This window comes from Pituophis catenifer, unplaced genomic scaffold, assembly GCF_029215685.1.
Source record: "Pituophis catenifer annectens isolate HBS135680 unplaced genomic scaffold, rPitCat1.0.hap2 SCAF_14, whole genome shotgun sequence".
NCBI lineage: Eukaryota > Metazoa > Chordata > Lepidosauria > Squamata > Colubridae > Pituophis > Pituophis catenifer.
The window spans coordinates 14,312,153-14,327,371 of record NW_027256894.1 but is presented as its reverse complement, the minus strand read 5'-3'; the positions used below and the strand labels follow the sequence as shown (position 1 = coordinate 14,327,371).

Genomic DNA, 15,219 nt, shown 5'->3' with positions numbered 1-15,219 from the left:
CTGCCAAGCTCCGACACGTGCACGGAGTCGAACCGCACGTCGGTTTATTTATTCCTACTAAAGCACCGCTTTGAAAGTCAATGAATCAGCCAGGCTGGGACTGGGGTTTAACAGTTTAAGGGAAGGCGAACCTGCTCTTCTGGACTGACACCCCTCCCCTCTTCTCCTTTCAACGGCGCCGCTCGTCTGCCTTGGGGATTCCTCCCGAGTTAGCCCCCGGGCCCAGCTTGTTGAGACTCGGAAGCCAAGCAAAGGGCGGGAGGAATCGTTCAGAGAGAAGATGGAAAGGAGACCACCAGGAAATCCCAAATCCGTAAACCCGACTGGGAAAAGGGCAGCGCGGGAAAAAGGCAACCCCCTTCTTCGAACTGCTGCCTGCAAAACCCTCCCAGGAGCTCGGCTCGACCACTTTAACCTATACCCACACACCCACAGACACACGCGTTCCGAATAGACTGTGGAGTTTTCGGGCAGCTGGGCTTACCTTTCGGGCTTGGTCGAGTGACGACTGCGAGGCGTCCAGCCTTCCAAGCACAGAGCATCCTCTCGGACCCACCACGGCGGGGAAGTGGGGAGCCTGCGTGTGGTCGTAACCTGGTTTGTCCCGGAACCAGGTTTGGTCCTCATGGGGGGTGGGTGGGGAAATGCAGGCAGCTGCAGGTGAGAGAGAGAGAGAGAAGCGGAAAGCCGCGGGCCCGCCAAGGTTTGCCAGGCAGGCTGGCTGGCTTAGCGGGCAAAGGAAGGCGTCGGAGACCGGGTCAACTACTCACCTGGAGACGGTCCGCCAAGTCCGGCGAGAGGCGAGGAAAGAAGAGCTGCGAACCTCGTGCGGCCGCTCCGGAGCCACCTGAGCCATCACACCTGCCCCGCGCAAACGCTGCTTCTTCAAGTCTACGGGCTGTTTTCTGTCCGCTCCCTTAAAGGCGCGACGGAGTGGAGCTTACCTGGCCCAGCAGCCTCTTTCTCCTCCTCCTCCTCCTCCGCTTCTCAACTCCTTGCCCCGCTTTTATCGGGATGGGGGGGACTTTGGAGTTCCCCGGAGCAGAGCAGCCGCGTTTGACCATCGCAAATCCGATTTCGGAAGAGGCGCGCACGCCAAAACCCTCAATTCCTCCCTCTGCCTTCGGCCGGCGGAGGGGGCTTACTTCGGAGTAAGCGTTGCAACGGGTTGCTGCTCCGAAGTAGCAGCCATCCCCTGAACTAGATAACTCAGTGGCTAAGACACCGACCTCGTAGATCAGAAAGGTCAGCAATTCGGCGGTTCGAATCCCCAGTCCAGCGTGTGAGGAAGGGGTTGGACTAGATTTTATTATATTTTATTCATTATTTTATTCGGTTATATATGCCGCCCTATCTCCCAATGGACTCAGGGCGGCTCACAAGAATAAAAACACAAGCCACAGTATACAAAATAAAATCTAAAATCTAAAAAAAAAAATTAAAATTGAACCCTTAAAACCCCCATCAGTCCCCATAGATGACCTCCAAGGTCCCTTCCCACTTTGGTACTGTTACTGTAAAGCAAAGCCGCCTGTCGGAGCGCTGGGGGAAAGAAAAAGAGCCAATCCAGCGGCAACGGCGCCCCCTGGTGGCGATGTGGAGCGGGTGGGCATGCCAGCGCCACTTACCTAGATCCGCGCCGGACCCAAGAGCGCAAAGCCAGCGGGCGCGCCACTCTGACCCCTTTCCTTACCTCCTGCCTTTCTTCCAGCGGGGAGAGATGGGTCGGAGGGGCTGCGAGCCTCCAAGCTGCCTCTCTGGGGTGACTGGGATCGCGAGGGAGCGAGTGAGCGAGTGGCTCTCCTGCTGCCCCCCAAGGCTTCTCCTGCAGCGCTCCGGTGCCCGGCTTTTTCCCTTGCCCGGCCACCAGTCCCGCTTATTTATAGGATTACCGGAGCGCTTTTGACTCGGCTCCTCCCAGCCAGTGACGCCTCCTGGCACGCCGGGCATCTCTGCTGGCGCCCGGTGGAGAGGAGGGAAAACAAAACCAAAAAACAACCAAAAAAAAAAAAAAAAGCCGGTGAGGGAGAGGAGGAGGAGGAGGAGGAGGAGGAGGAGGAGGAGGGAGGGAGGGGGGGAAATCCCAGGCAGGGGTGGAGGAACGCCTCCTCTCCCCCCCCCTCCTCCCGTCCTCTCTGCTCCTCCGGTGTAGCGCAGCGCTTGCGGTCGCGCTTGCTCGGCTTCCCCGGGACCGTTCTGCGGAGAGAGAGAGAGAGAGTCACACTTAGCACTTAAGGCTTTTGCTAAGCTTCTTTCCCCGGCTTGCTCTCTGATAAGCTTTGGTTTGTTGAAGTGTGGTTTACCGATCCTGACCAAGCTGCCTTGGATGGGTTCCTGAAACTAGAGATTAGCAAATTAAACCCAAACCGTGATGGTTCCTCCTTTCCCTTTCCCTTTCCTTTCGTTCCTTTCCTTGTTTCTCTTTTCTTTTCCTTCCCTTCCTCTCTGCCCTTCCCTCTTCCCCTTGATTCCTTCCTTCCTTTCCTCCCTTCCTCCCTTCTTCTTTTCCCTTCCCTTCCCTTCCTCTCTGCCCTTCCCTCTTCCCCTTGATTCCTTCCTTTCCCCCTTCCTCCTTCCCTTCCTTCTTCTTTTCCCTTCCCTTCCTCTGCCCTTCCCTCTTCCCCTTGATTCTTTCCTTTCCTCCTTTCCTCCCTTCTTCTTTTCCCTTCCCTTCCTCTCTGCCCTTCCCTCTTCCCCTTGATTCCTTCTTTTCCTCCCTTCCTCCCTTCTTCCTTTCCCTTCCCTTCCTCTCTGCCCTTCTCTCTTCCCCTTGATTCCTTCCTTCCTTTCCTCCCTTCTTCTTTTCCCTTCCCTTCCCTTCCTCTCTGCCCTTCCCTCTTCCCCTTGATTCCTTCCTTTTCCCCCTTCCTCCTTTCCTCCCTTCTTCCCTTCCCTTCCCTTCCCTTCCTCTCTGCCCTTCCCTCTTCTCCTTGATTCCTTCCTTTCCTTCCTTCCTCCTTTCCTTTCCCTTCCATTTCCTCCTTCCTTCCTTCCTCCCTCCCTCCCTCCCTTCGAATGAGTGTCAGGCAATTCCTTTCGCCTACCCCTCTCCTCCATCATCTTTCCATCTGAACCAAGAGCCCTAACATTTAAGATTTTCCTTTTGCTTTATGGAAAAAGATGCAACTCATTTTAATTGCTTCCCCACCCCCCTTCAACTCCAAGCACTCGCTCAGCCATGAGTTAGAATGTACCATCATTTTGAAAAAAAGGCAGAATGTAACAAGTCTTGCAAAAAAATTTTCTAACCCGCACTTGGGGGGGGCGGGGGGGGGACAGGATGGGAATCATCCAGGGGTGAAATCCAGCAGGTTCTAATAGGATCTGGAGAACCGGTGGCGGAAATTTTGAGTAGTTCGGAGAACCGGCAAATGCCACCTCTGGCTGGCCCCAGAGTAGGATGGGAATGGGGATTTTGCAGGATCCTTCTCCTACCATGCTCACCAAGCCACACCCACAGAACCAGTAGTAAAAAATTTGGGTTTCACCACTGGAATCACCACCCAGGGAGATTTTCTATCAACACTGCAAGATGATAGTCAGATTTTTTTCCCAACAGTTCTCCACAACATAACATAACATAGTACCTTTCAGTTCATCCCTTTGGCTTTTTTTTTTAAACTATTATCCTGGTTTGTACAACATAGATCATGGCTTGTTTAGCTGCATGGGATGCTGACCCCAAATGAGACTTTCTCATTTTAATTTTCTGTGATGTGCAAAGTCCGCCTACCTGATTATTTCATGGTTCACTGTTGTGCAAATCCAGAAAATTGGCTTAAGTGAATTGTAGGTATGTGCATTATGCAATCAAAGACACTTCTAGCCAGAGTGGTTTTTGAGAATCCACCCTTACACTTTTTTTTCTAATGCTTTGAAAAGCCTCTGCTGATCAGGCAACTCAGCTGGGATGTCAGAGACTTTTCAAAGCATTTTTTTACCACTTCTTCGGCCAAGAGGTTGCAGAAAAAAATGTTTTGAAAAGCCTCTGACGATCCCAGCTGAGCCACACGATCATCAGAGGCTTTTTTTTTTTTTTTTTACTTTTAAAAGCATTTTTTCATTGGAAGAGGTTGTAGAAAAAATGCTTTTAAAAGTAAAAAAAAAAAGCCTCTGATGATCGCGCGGCTCAGCTGGGCATGGGGGGGGAGCAGGGATTTTTGCTACCGGTTCTCCGAACCACCCACCGCCATCGCTACCGGATCGGGTGATGCGGTCCGAACTGGGAGCATTTCACCCCTGAGGTAGGATGACCTCAACTGAGCCTAAAGTTTAAATGAGATATTTGTTCAGTGAATTTTGCCCCATTTTACGACCTTCCTTGCCATTGTTAAGTGAATCGCTGCAGTTAAGTCAGTAACATGGTTGTTAAGTGAATCTGGCTTCCCCGTTGAGCTTGCTTATCAGAAGGTCACAAAAGCAAGCAGACATGACCCCAGGACCACTGCAACCGTCGTAAGTATGAGTCACGTGTTCACATTTTGGTCTCAGGTTGCAGTTCTATAAATAAGATGGACATGAAAAAACAGACAGGACACTCCAAACACTACAAAAGTGAGAATTTATATCCACCAACCGATACCGAATTGTTAAAAAAAAAAAAAAAGTTATTCACAAAAGCAAAGATAGTATGGAATGAGACAATTCACCGCAGAATAATTTAACAGTTGAATCTAATTCTTTTAAAATAATTTTAAAAATATTTTAATTTTTTGTCATTCACATTTCATTTTGTCCTTCCTTTGGCATCCTTTCTTTAATGATTCTATTCCACCATTTCTTGGATATTTGTTCTGATCTAGGCTTCCTTATCTCCCTTGGAATGCTGCCAGAGAACTAATTGCCAAACGCAGGGCAAGGCCAAACTTGGCACAGAGTCAAACAGAACTTTTCAAAGCTTGAACTGACCAGATGAACTAATTGCTTCCTGCAAAAGCTCATGTCCCGTTCACTTCTCTTTTATGTCTGTCTTATGAGAGGGGCCAATCATCTCCAAGCCTTACTCTCAAGTTGACCCTGTTTTCTTAATTGTTCTTGTCTTCTGGCAGCTCTGCGCATGTGCACATTGGGAACAGTCTCCCACTGTTCTTCTGCCTCACTGATATCAGACTCTGGAGGCTCCGGGGACTCTGGAGGCAGCACATAACTATCAGATGGCCTTGGCCCCCACTCTGCCTCTGATGCAAAGCCCTCGTCCAAGCTTTCCCCAGCCCCCAGGACTGGCCCAAGTTCCTCCCCAATCTCCTCACTGTCTGACTCTGCTGCCAGCTCTGCTGGCTGCCGGCGGGCCACAACAATATTAGTGTAACTCTTGTCTTGCAGTGAGTTGGCCATGGCGAATTGGCCATGGTGAGTTGGCCACGGCGAGTTGACCATGACAAGTTGGCCATGACAAGTTGTCCTAGACCCAAGGTAGAATATAGTGGTAGAGGAAGGAGAAAGAAATATACAAGCTGCTGATTTTAAGATTAACACAACACTTTGAAATAGTAACTGTGTGAAATTGGGCGATGATTAGGGGGTGAATCTTCTCCTGATACCCCTTCCTCCCTAGGATTTTTGACAGTGAGCCCTTCCCTGTTTAGCTTTTTTACTGTGATAAATTGGTATAATATCTGAATTCAATACTCTTCTGAATATCTAATTGACAGTTTATATTTTTTAATATTTATTAACTGTACATAATGATTGATGATTAATTGATCGATTATCTAACCATCTATTTTGATTTGTTATTTAGCTTAACCTTGTTTATTGTAAATATATATATATATATATATATATATATATATATATATATATATATATATATATATATATATATATATATGTGTTTTCTCAGGTTTTCGCGGGTGTTTGTATGTAGGTCTTTGGTTATTCGGGTCTTCTCCCACGTAAAATTGGAAGTGTCTTGGCGACGTTTCGACGAAGTCTCATTCGTCATCTTCAGGCTGGTGTTCTCGGCTTCGTGCTTCGTGCTTCAGGCTGGTGTTCTCGGCTTCGTGCTTCGTGCTTCCAGGAGCATTTGCTCCTGGAAGCACGAAGCCAAGAACACCAGCCTGAAGATGACGAATGAGACTTCGTCGAAACGTCACCAAGACACTTCCAATTTTACGTGGGAGAAGACCCAAATAACCAAAGACCTACATATATATATATATACACATAGTCTCTATTCAATTGTAGATAAATAGGATAAATTTGATTTATAATATAAATTTATAGAGCTGAGGCTGAATAGTAATAAGAGCTCTAAATAAGAAGAAAAGTGGAATTGACTGTGTAAATCTAAGCAGACTAATATTAGTGTATGATAATTTGGAAAAACCACATTTGTTTACATATATATATATCCACATATATTATATGACACAGAGAAACAACACAGTCTAGTTTGGATGTATACATATACATGGCAAGATAAACAAATCTTGCGAGTTTATCAGACAGATGATGTAGAGAACAAAGCTGTTACAGAATCAGGTCAGTCCTGCTAGAAATAGAATAGAAATAAATCTGATTTTCTGACCTAAGCCCAGAATCAGTCAGAAGTTGGGCACTTTCAAAGATTTGACGATGTGTAGAATATCAAGACTTCCATCGTTGTTTTGCCTTTTCTCAAGTTAGTCATCATTTGGACAGTCCCTAAACTACACATCATCTATACTTATTTATCCCGTAATCTGAATTCCTTCATGATTGTCACTTTTCATCTTGCATTTTATGGCTGTTGTGAGAGACGGGCATGAGAAGTGCGTTAAGGGGTTAAGATTGAATGTTCTTCTTTAGGTCTTTCCACCATAGCAAACATTATCATTGAAATTCTAAGAAACAATGTTTTATGGCTTATTCCACAATGTGCCTACTCAGAAAATACTCTCGCAGGCTTCATGCAGCGTCCAAGTAGGGTTGCAAAAGATGCCATATATTTATATTTCAGGTCAACTGTATCAGTAAACAGAGTTTTGGAATTTAGGGGAAAATTCAAATGAACAGCCTTCTCTTGAATGCTTAAACTTGCCCTAGAAAAAGTAAGCCATAATATGCCTTGATTTTTGTAGTCAACGGAGAGGCCTGATTTATGGTTTAATAAAGAGATCCGCAAACTCTGTGGGTCCTGACTACACCACTCCCCAGGTCTCGAGAAACGTGAAATCACAAATATTTTTTTAAAGCCGATGAGGATTATTCCAACAAATTTGGAGATCAACGAATCTCACTTCTGTTTTGGGTGGGTTTGTGCAAGCTACTGAAAGTAGGGACTAGAGCAGAGGTTTCAAACTTGGCAACTTTAAGACTCGTGGACTTCAACTCCCAGAATTCTCCAGCCAGCATAGCATAGGTCCCTATTTTTCTACTTGCATTTTTTACATGCTTTTGAACTGCTAGATTGGCAGAAGCTGGGACAAGTAACGGGAGCTCACCCCATTACGCCGCACTAGGGATTCGAACCACTGAACTGCCGACCTTTCGATCGACAAGCTCAGCGTCTTAGCCACTGAGCCACTGCATCCCTGTCATTAATAGAATCATGCAAATCTAAAGATACAAACTTTCCTCCCCAGCTTTTAACTGCCAGATTCATTAGGGTAGATCCCTTCTAAATTTCTTCTTCTTCTTCATTTTCTTCTTCTGACCCTTAAGCAACTGGAGGATCCTCCCTCTCATCTGAGTAGCATCTCTTCCCCTCCTTCCAAAATCTTGCCAAGAAAATTGCCCAGACTTGTCCAAGCAAGTGCCAGGAACCAACACTGATTCAAAAGCATTGATAAGTGCAATTCATCCGAAGCAAGTCAGATCAAAACCCACCTTAGCTGCTATAGTTCCTTGGAAGTTGGGCGGCATAAAAATGCGACTAATAAATAAAATAAATAAATAAATTTCTCTAATTCTTAATTTTTTTACCTCCGGCACATCATTTAATTTGAGACCTAGAACTTAAGCCTATCCTCACCATCTCACATAAAAATGGAGAACTTGCTTTCAAAATCGGCATGCCCAAGATGCTGTATTCCTTCACTTCATTTCTCTTTCATCCACAGGTCTTCAGATATATTGGGCTTCCGTTCCCATCATTCCCAACCGACATGGAAATCCCTGATAATATTTGGAGCTTATGAATGATGCTGCTTTTAGCTACCCTACTTCCTTTCTAGCAGGATTTGGTTGACCATTTGAAAAATAGGATGCTGAAAAAACATTCTGGTCTGGTCCAAAGGGGATCTTCTGGAGATGTTTGGATTCCTAAGCAGAAGGAGATAGCAGACCGTTATCACCAAAACCTTTGGAAAGCCTATCCTAGGGAGACAGATGAATTTATGGCATCGCAACAACTATTCAATATCCTGCCAGGGATCAGGGTTTTGAAATGAGGCCCCGAGATTGCACTTAAAGATTGCTCAAGAGTTTAATCTTGAGGAACATAACAATCTGCCTTGTATCAGTTTGGGAGGCACTCTTTCTTCCACCTTTATCCTCCAAGAAAAGTAGGCATTCAATGACGGGGAGCTAGGAAGTTCCCCAGAGCAGAGGTCATTGTACATTTGTAGAGAGGATTCCAAAAATGTTTTAGAAAAAATCATCAGCCCAACTCTCTGACCCTTCTTTGAAGCATTGGAGGGTGGGATGGAGAGATGGATAAGGGTGTCATAAAGACCCTTTACTCTGGACCAGGGGTGAAATGCTCCCAGTTTGGACCGGATTGCCCGATCTGGTAGCAATGGAGGCAGGTGGTTCGGAGAACCGGTAGCAAAAACCCCTGCCCACCCCCCAATGCCCAGCTGAGCCGCGCGATCATCAGAGGCTTTTTTATTTTTATTTTTAAAAGCATTTTTTCTACAACCTCTTCGGCCGAAAAAATGCTTTTAAAAGTTAAAAGAAAAAAAAAGCCTCTGATGATCAAACGGCTCAGCTGGGATCGTCAGAGGCTTTTAAAAGCATTTTTTCTACAACCTCTTCAGCCGAAGAGGTTGTAGAAAAAATTGGTTTTAAAAGTTTTTTTAAAAAAAGTTGGCCACGCCCACCCAGTCACATTAGCCACCCACCAAGCCACGCCCACAGAACAGGTAGTAACAAATTTTAGATTTCACCACTGCTCTGGACCCCAAAAGATTGTCCCTGAGAAACACAGTCATGAGACAGTTGCCTCTTCCTGTTGCAGCAGATCAGAAATTTATCCTTCTGCTTCACCATTGTCTTCTCAAACAACAATGGTTCTCTAGGGCAAAGAAAAATAGACCGTCGGCCTGATACCAAGAGGTGAACTTTCCCTATGGAATACAGGTGCTTTTCCATTAAGTTATGGCCTTGTCTTTAACACAAGAAACTGAGAAGCCATACAGTTTTCATGATAGGCGATGGCCACAGATTGTGGGTCTCCAACACAATTCTGAGGAGGTACTAAAGTGTGCCCAGTGGGGGCAATGCTCTTTAAGAGGATTCTAAACAAATCTTCTTTATTACTGAATACAGCAGAATTTCAACCCTGAATCTGATCTCAACCACGAATATACATTGGCCAGTTTAAGCAATTCCCTAAATCATAGATTTTTTTTTTAAAGCCAGAATGGCTAGGCTCACGCATTGCACTAAGATATAGACCATGGTTTATAAGAGCCGTGGTGGCGCAGTGTTTAGAATGCAGTGTTGCAGGCTAATTCTGCCGACTGCCAGCAGTTCGATCCTCACCAGGCTCAAGGTTGACTCAGCCTTCCATCTTTCTGAAATCAGTAAAATGAAGACCCAAATTGTCGGTGCAAGATGCTGACTCTGTAAACCACTTACAGAGGGCTATAAAGCACTGTGAAGCGGTATATAAGTCTAAGTGCTATTGCTAATGCCATGGTTTACAAATCCCAGTGGCGGTTTTGCAGATATTATGTTAAAACAGAGAAGCATCTCATTATGTCTTGCCGTGATGGGTATCTAGCTACTGAGGTGTGTAACCAGTGTCACTATTTACAGCCAATCTTGTTTCTCAACCAAACACTATATGGGACCCCAAAAAAAGACTGACAAACCTTACAAGGATAACAAAAGAACGTGCAAAATGGATTTGCAGCGATTTTATTGGGACATTAGCGGAAGGTCATCTGTTTGACTCCCGTGGAATTTCGGAGCGGTTCTGTTTGCGTGCCTATTTGTTCGTTCTTCTCTCCATCCCCACCAGCTGTTGGCTGGGTGAGATCATCTGGGGATTTGGAGAACGTGATATCTCACAACTTATTTTTCCTCAATTTCATCTGAGTCAGATAATATTGTTGTTGGAAGGCCTGAATCACACTCTAACTCGATAATTGGATGGGCGAGTCCCAATCGATTCAAAATCTTTTGTTGACAATATGGAAACATTGGGTGTTTACCCAATCTGGACCCAGGAATTTAGTTTGGAGATATTCCCTTGATACACAATTGTGAACAGATAGTCTGGAGCCCAAAGCATCCCAAAGATGTTTTTTCCAAAAGGCAACTGGACTTTCTTCGTTTTTTCAGAACTGAAGGAATGTCTTGGATGAGAAGTAAAAGGTTATCAAGGGGGGAACCCCCCCCGAAAAAAGTCCAGTTGCCTTTTGGAAATGAACTTTTGGGACAACCATGACCTGAATGATTGAGATTTTCCATGGATATCTGGACTTCCTGGGCTTGAGCATCCTGTTCCAAGCTCATCTGGTTTCCTAGCCAAGCACAAGTCTTTCAGCGTGATCCATTTTCCAGGTCACCCTTCCTCTACCTGGTGCTGGCTAAGGATTCTGGGAGTGGAATTTAAAAAAAAAAAAAAAACCAGGAATGGGTGACTTTGGTCCAGTTCAGCAAATTTTAAATGTTTTTTTTTTTATGTAGAGTTAAAAATGTGGGGACTCAGATGATGGACCTGGACCTCCTAGGCAGGGGTGGGCTTCAAAAATTTTAGCAAGGGGTTCTCTGCCCGGTTGCTGGATGGGCGTGGCCTAGTCGGCCTCCTGCACCATGGTGGAGGGGAGGCGTTTTTGTCCTCCCCGGGCTCCAGGGACTTTCCTCAAGCCTCCGGGAGGACAAAAATGGCCTTCCCTGGCTCTGGAGGCCCTCTGGAGGCTGGAAATGGGCCCGTTTCTGGCCTTCCTGAACTTCCAGTAGGCCCATTTTTCGCCCTCCCCGAGCATCCGCACGCACCCTGCACTTACCTGCATCCAAAATGGGTTACATGGGGACTCCTGAGAGGGGAGAAGTGGAGTAGGTGGGGCCAGCCAGGAGTGGGATTTGGGGGTTCTCCGAACTGCACAGAATCTTAGCTAGAGGTTCTCCCGAACCCCTGCGAACCCCCAGCAGCCCCACCCCTGCTCCTATGTAAAAGGTGGTGTGTAAAATTCAATAAACGTATGATAAATAATAAGTTTGCCTCCATCAGAGGTGATGTCTTTCCCCATAGTACTTTCAGGGTCAAAATGTCTTACTCATCTCAACATCCTTAGTGCAGCATGACTAATTCCAGAGTCATTGCAAGCTTTTTATCGGGGGGAGTAAACTAAACTAAAAAGCAACAAGAAAAAAAAAGAGGAAATATTTCTAATGAAGGTCAGAACTATTTCTCAGACTCTCATAAAAACTAGTGAATATAAGACATGGGCAAGTGTTGCACCAACAAGAAGCCACAATTGAAAGAACTCCAAAATTTGGAAAAACGTTTTCACCAGATGAGGGGCCTATCATTTCCACTTTGACCAACAGGGGGCCCTCTAACCCATTAATCCCATTTCTAATATCCTTCCTATCAATTTCCCAGGGACATCCATTGTGTTGGGAAACACCAGGTGATAGTCACAACGTAGAGATGTCATCTACATTGAATTTTTGGTATGTCCAAATGCCACAAGCAACTGATTAGTGATCCACAAACATTTCCTATGACACCCAGTGAAGGGGTTTTCCCTGCTTCTCTCCTAAAAAGAACAATAGTCATTAAAACAAACTTTACACCAAACTGGACATGATGTGCATTTGTAGTAGAGGGTTGTTTTTAATGTTAATAATAACTGTTGTAACTAGAATAAGGTAAAGGTAAAGGTTCCCCTCGCACATACTGTATGTGCTAGTCATTCCCAACTCTAGAGGGCGGTGCTCATCTCTGTTTCAAAGCCGAAGAGCCAGCGCTGTCCGAAGACGTCTCCGTGGTCATGTGGCCGGCATGACTCAACGCCAAAGGTGCACAGAGCGCTGTTTCCTTCCCACCAAAGGTGGTCCCTATTTTTCTACTTGCATTTTTTACATGCTTTCGAACTGCTAGGTTGGCAGAAGCTGGGGCAAGTAACGGGAGCTCACCCCGTTATGCGGCACTAGGGATTCGAACCTTGGAGTAAATGGATTTTTCCTCCAAACGTTTCTACCAAATATGAGATTTTTGGGATCATTTGAGCAAAGAAGAGTTTACCAAAATTCCCTCCTCCCTCCCCCCCATCATGCACTGATCACACCATACCACACTTGTTGACCCCTCCACCCCCACACCCCCACCATCCAAGTCTTACCAGTTGCAGAGTGGAAACCACAGGTCTAATCTAGCCTGCCCATTCAGGCCATCTGGTTCACAGGCTTCAGATAAGGGACCATCCCATCCCACACCCATTTTTTCCCCCGGATCCGCTTTGGGAAAAAATACCGTATTTTTTGGAGTATAAGACTCACTTTTCCCCCCTAAAAGAGGGTGAAAATTTGGATGTGTCTTATACACCAAATGTAGCCCTGCCCACCCACTGACCCCCACCCTTTGGCCTCAGCCTCCCAGCAAGAGGCCACTGTACAATCAAGAGCCTTGATAGTACAGTGGTCTAAGCACCCTGTTATTAACACATCTGCCTGCAATTACTGCAGGTTCGAATCTTACCAGGCTCAAGGTTGACTCAGCCTTCCATCCTTTCTAAGGTAGGTGAAATGAGGACCCAGTTTGTGGGGGCAATAAGCTGACTTTGTATAAATATACAAAAGTATGAAGGCTATTACTTAATGCATTGTAAGCCGCCCTGAGTCTCCAGAGAAGGGCGGCATATAAATCAAATTAAAAAAAAAAATTGCCTCCTTGCAGCAACAGACTGATTCAGTTTCAGCTTCAGCACAGTCTGATTAGCACAAGCAGCTGATTGTCGGTTGGATTGGCCTCCCAATGATCAGCTGTTTCAGGCTGCAGGGATTGCCATTGCCTATTGCCGCTTTACGTTTGCTGTAAGGAGGCAAATTGCTGGGAAGCAGAGGCAGAGGCAGAGGCAGATTTTTTGCGTCTTATAGTCCGGAGCATCTTATACTCCAAAAAATACGATAATTTAAAGGTGAATTGTTCTGGAGCTTCATTTTTCCTGGTGTGGAAAGAGTGAAGCAGCTCCTGAGTGTTTGCTCGTGGAAAGAGGAGACCTATAACAATGGCCAAAATTGTGGAAACATTTTGAGAAAAGTGTATTTTTGAGGTTTGATGGCTAATAACACCTCTCTCTCTCTCTCTCTCTCTCTCTCTCTCTCTCTCTCTCTCTCTCTCTCTCTCTCTCTCTCTCTCTTTTTTTTTTTTTTTGGAGTTTCAAGATAACCATATTCCACTGCTGGAATGGCCTGGGAATAGCCCAGACCTTCACCCAATTGAAAATCTAGGGAGTTAACTAAAGAAACTTGTTAGTCAGAAGCGATCCAGCAATAAAACCCAGTTAATAGAAGCAATCCTTCAATCTTGGTTTCACATTATAACAGCTGCAGAACTAAAAGACTTGGTTCACTCCATGGGAAGACATTGTAAGGCCATCATTCATGGTAAAGGTTACCCAACTAAGGATTAACTGACATGGTGATCATTTTTGAACAGCTCGTTTTTTCTATGGTGATCATTTTTGTATATCTCCTTTTTTCTACGTGTTTTTCTTCTTTCTACTGTAACTGCTATTCTAATAGCAAATCCTTCATAAAAGTTATTGCATTACATAACATTCTTGATTAAATTCTCTTTCCATTGATATATAATTTTAGGGTCCTACTAAAAAAAAAAATGGTGTAATTAGCTAGTTTTAGAAAATACACTTTTCCCAAAAAGTTTCCACAATTTTGGCCACTACTCTAAGTCAGCTGGTTCAGGGAAGCCCTGGGTTTCCCACCAGAACAGGGACCTATTGGGGCTGGTGCATTGACATAACTATTCAGGGCAGTCTTTATCAAGGTAGATATAAGTGAAACTTACGGGCGGTGGAACAAGGGGGGGGGGAAGTCTCCTGCATCAGGTTTTCCATAGCAACAGGTGTATTTTCTCAGTTGCTCCCACTGATTCAAACAAACATTTGCAGGCAAAATAACCTGATAGGAGATCTATTTGGGGCATTTCTGGGAAAAAACGTTTTGCTTTATCATAAAAAAGGAGACATCCTAAATGGTGGCTGGACTATCTTAGGTTAGCATCTGGCTGGCAAGCAGGAAGACAGGAAGAGGAGGAACCTGGCAAAGACTAGCAGATGGGAAGTAGGAGGAAGACTTTCCCATGGCCATCAGACCAGCTTTTCTGGTGAGGAAGAGCTCTTGGGTGGCAACCCATCTCTGACGTCTCTTGCTGGAGAAATGTTGGGCTCCAGACTTCAAAAGAGGCCAGCTGACGGATTCAGCTTGGCCAAGCTTTCTATTTTTGAACGTCTTCACATTTTCAACACCAACAAAGAAAATTCCTTTCATCAGTACATCACTAAGACTACTAAGATCATGGCATCCGTCCCTCTCAATTCCTGGCAAATAGATGGGGAAGAAATGGAGGTAGTGACAGATTTTATTTTCCTGGGCTCCAAGATCACCTCAGATGGGGACTGCAGCCAAGAAATTAAAAGACGCTTGCTCTTGGGGAGGAAAACTATGGCATAATTTTACACATTATGCAAAATATGTAAAAGTAACAAGTACTTTGCCTCTATTCCTTTTTAACGGCATCCTATGTCAAAAATGGTTCCTTGATGACTTGAAGCAAGTGCAAGGAATTTAAATTTTTTCCCCCAGTTGAAGTTAAATTTTATATATGCCAAAAATAGTTTGTCGTGAAAGCGACTGCCTGCGAAGGCTCCTGGATTGAGGCTGAAAGGCGAAAGTGGAAGCAGGATGCTCCATGGCATATTTGGGTAGACCAGGTTGCCCTGATAAAAAACACTTTTCCAGTTGAAGGTTGCATCCCCTTGGCATCATCTCTTGAGAGTTACACGGTGAGCACATCTTAAAGAGATGAGCAACAAAGATGAT

General features: G+C 45.2%; 1 long non-coding RNA gene across 1 annotated transcript in view; it reads right to left on the bottom strand.

The window, feature by feature from the left end:
• LOC139324085 (uncharacterized) overlaps positions 1–633 on the bottom strand; it is a 66,968-nt gene extending 66,335 nt beyond the window's left edge. Inside the window, exon 1 of the long non-coding RNA XR_011601044.1 lies at positions 485–633. This is a non-coding gene — a long non-coding RNA (uncharacterized lncRNA). The remainder of the gene's footprint in view (positions 1–484) is intronic.
• Between the last annotated feature and the right edge of the window lie 14,586 nt (positions 634–15,219).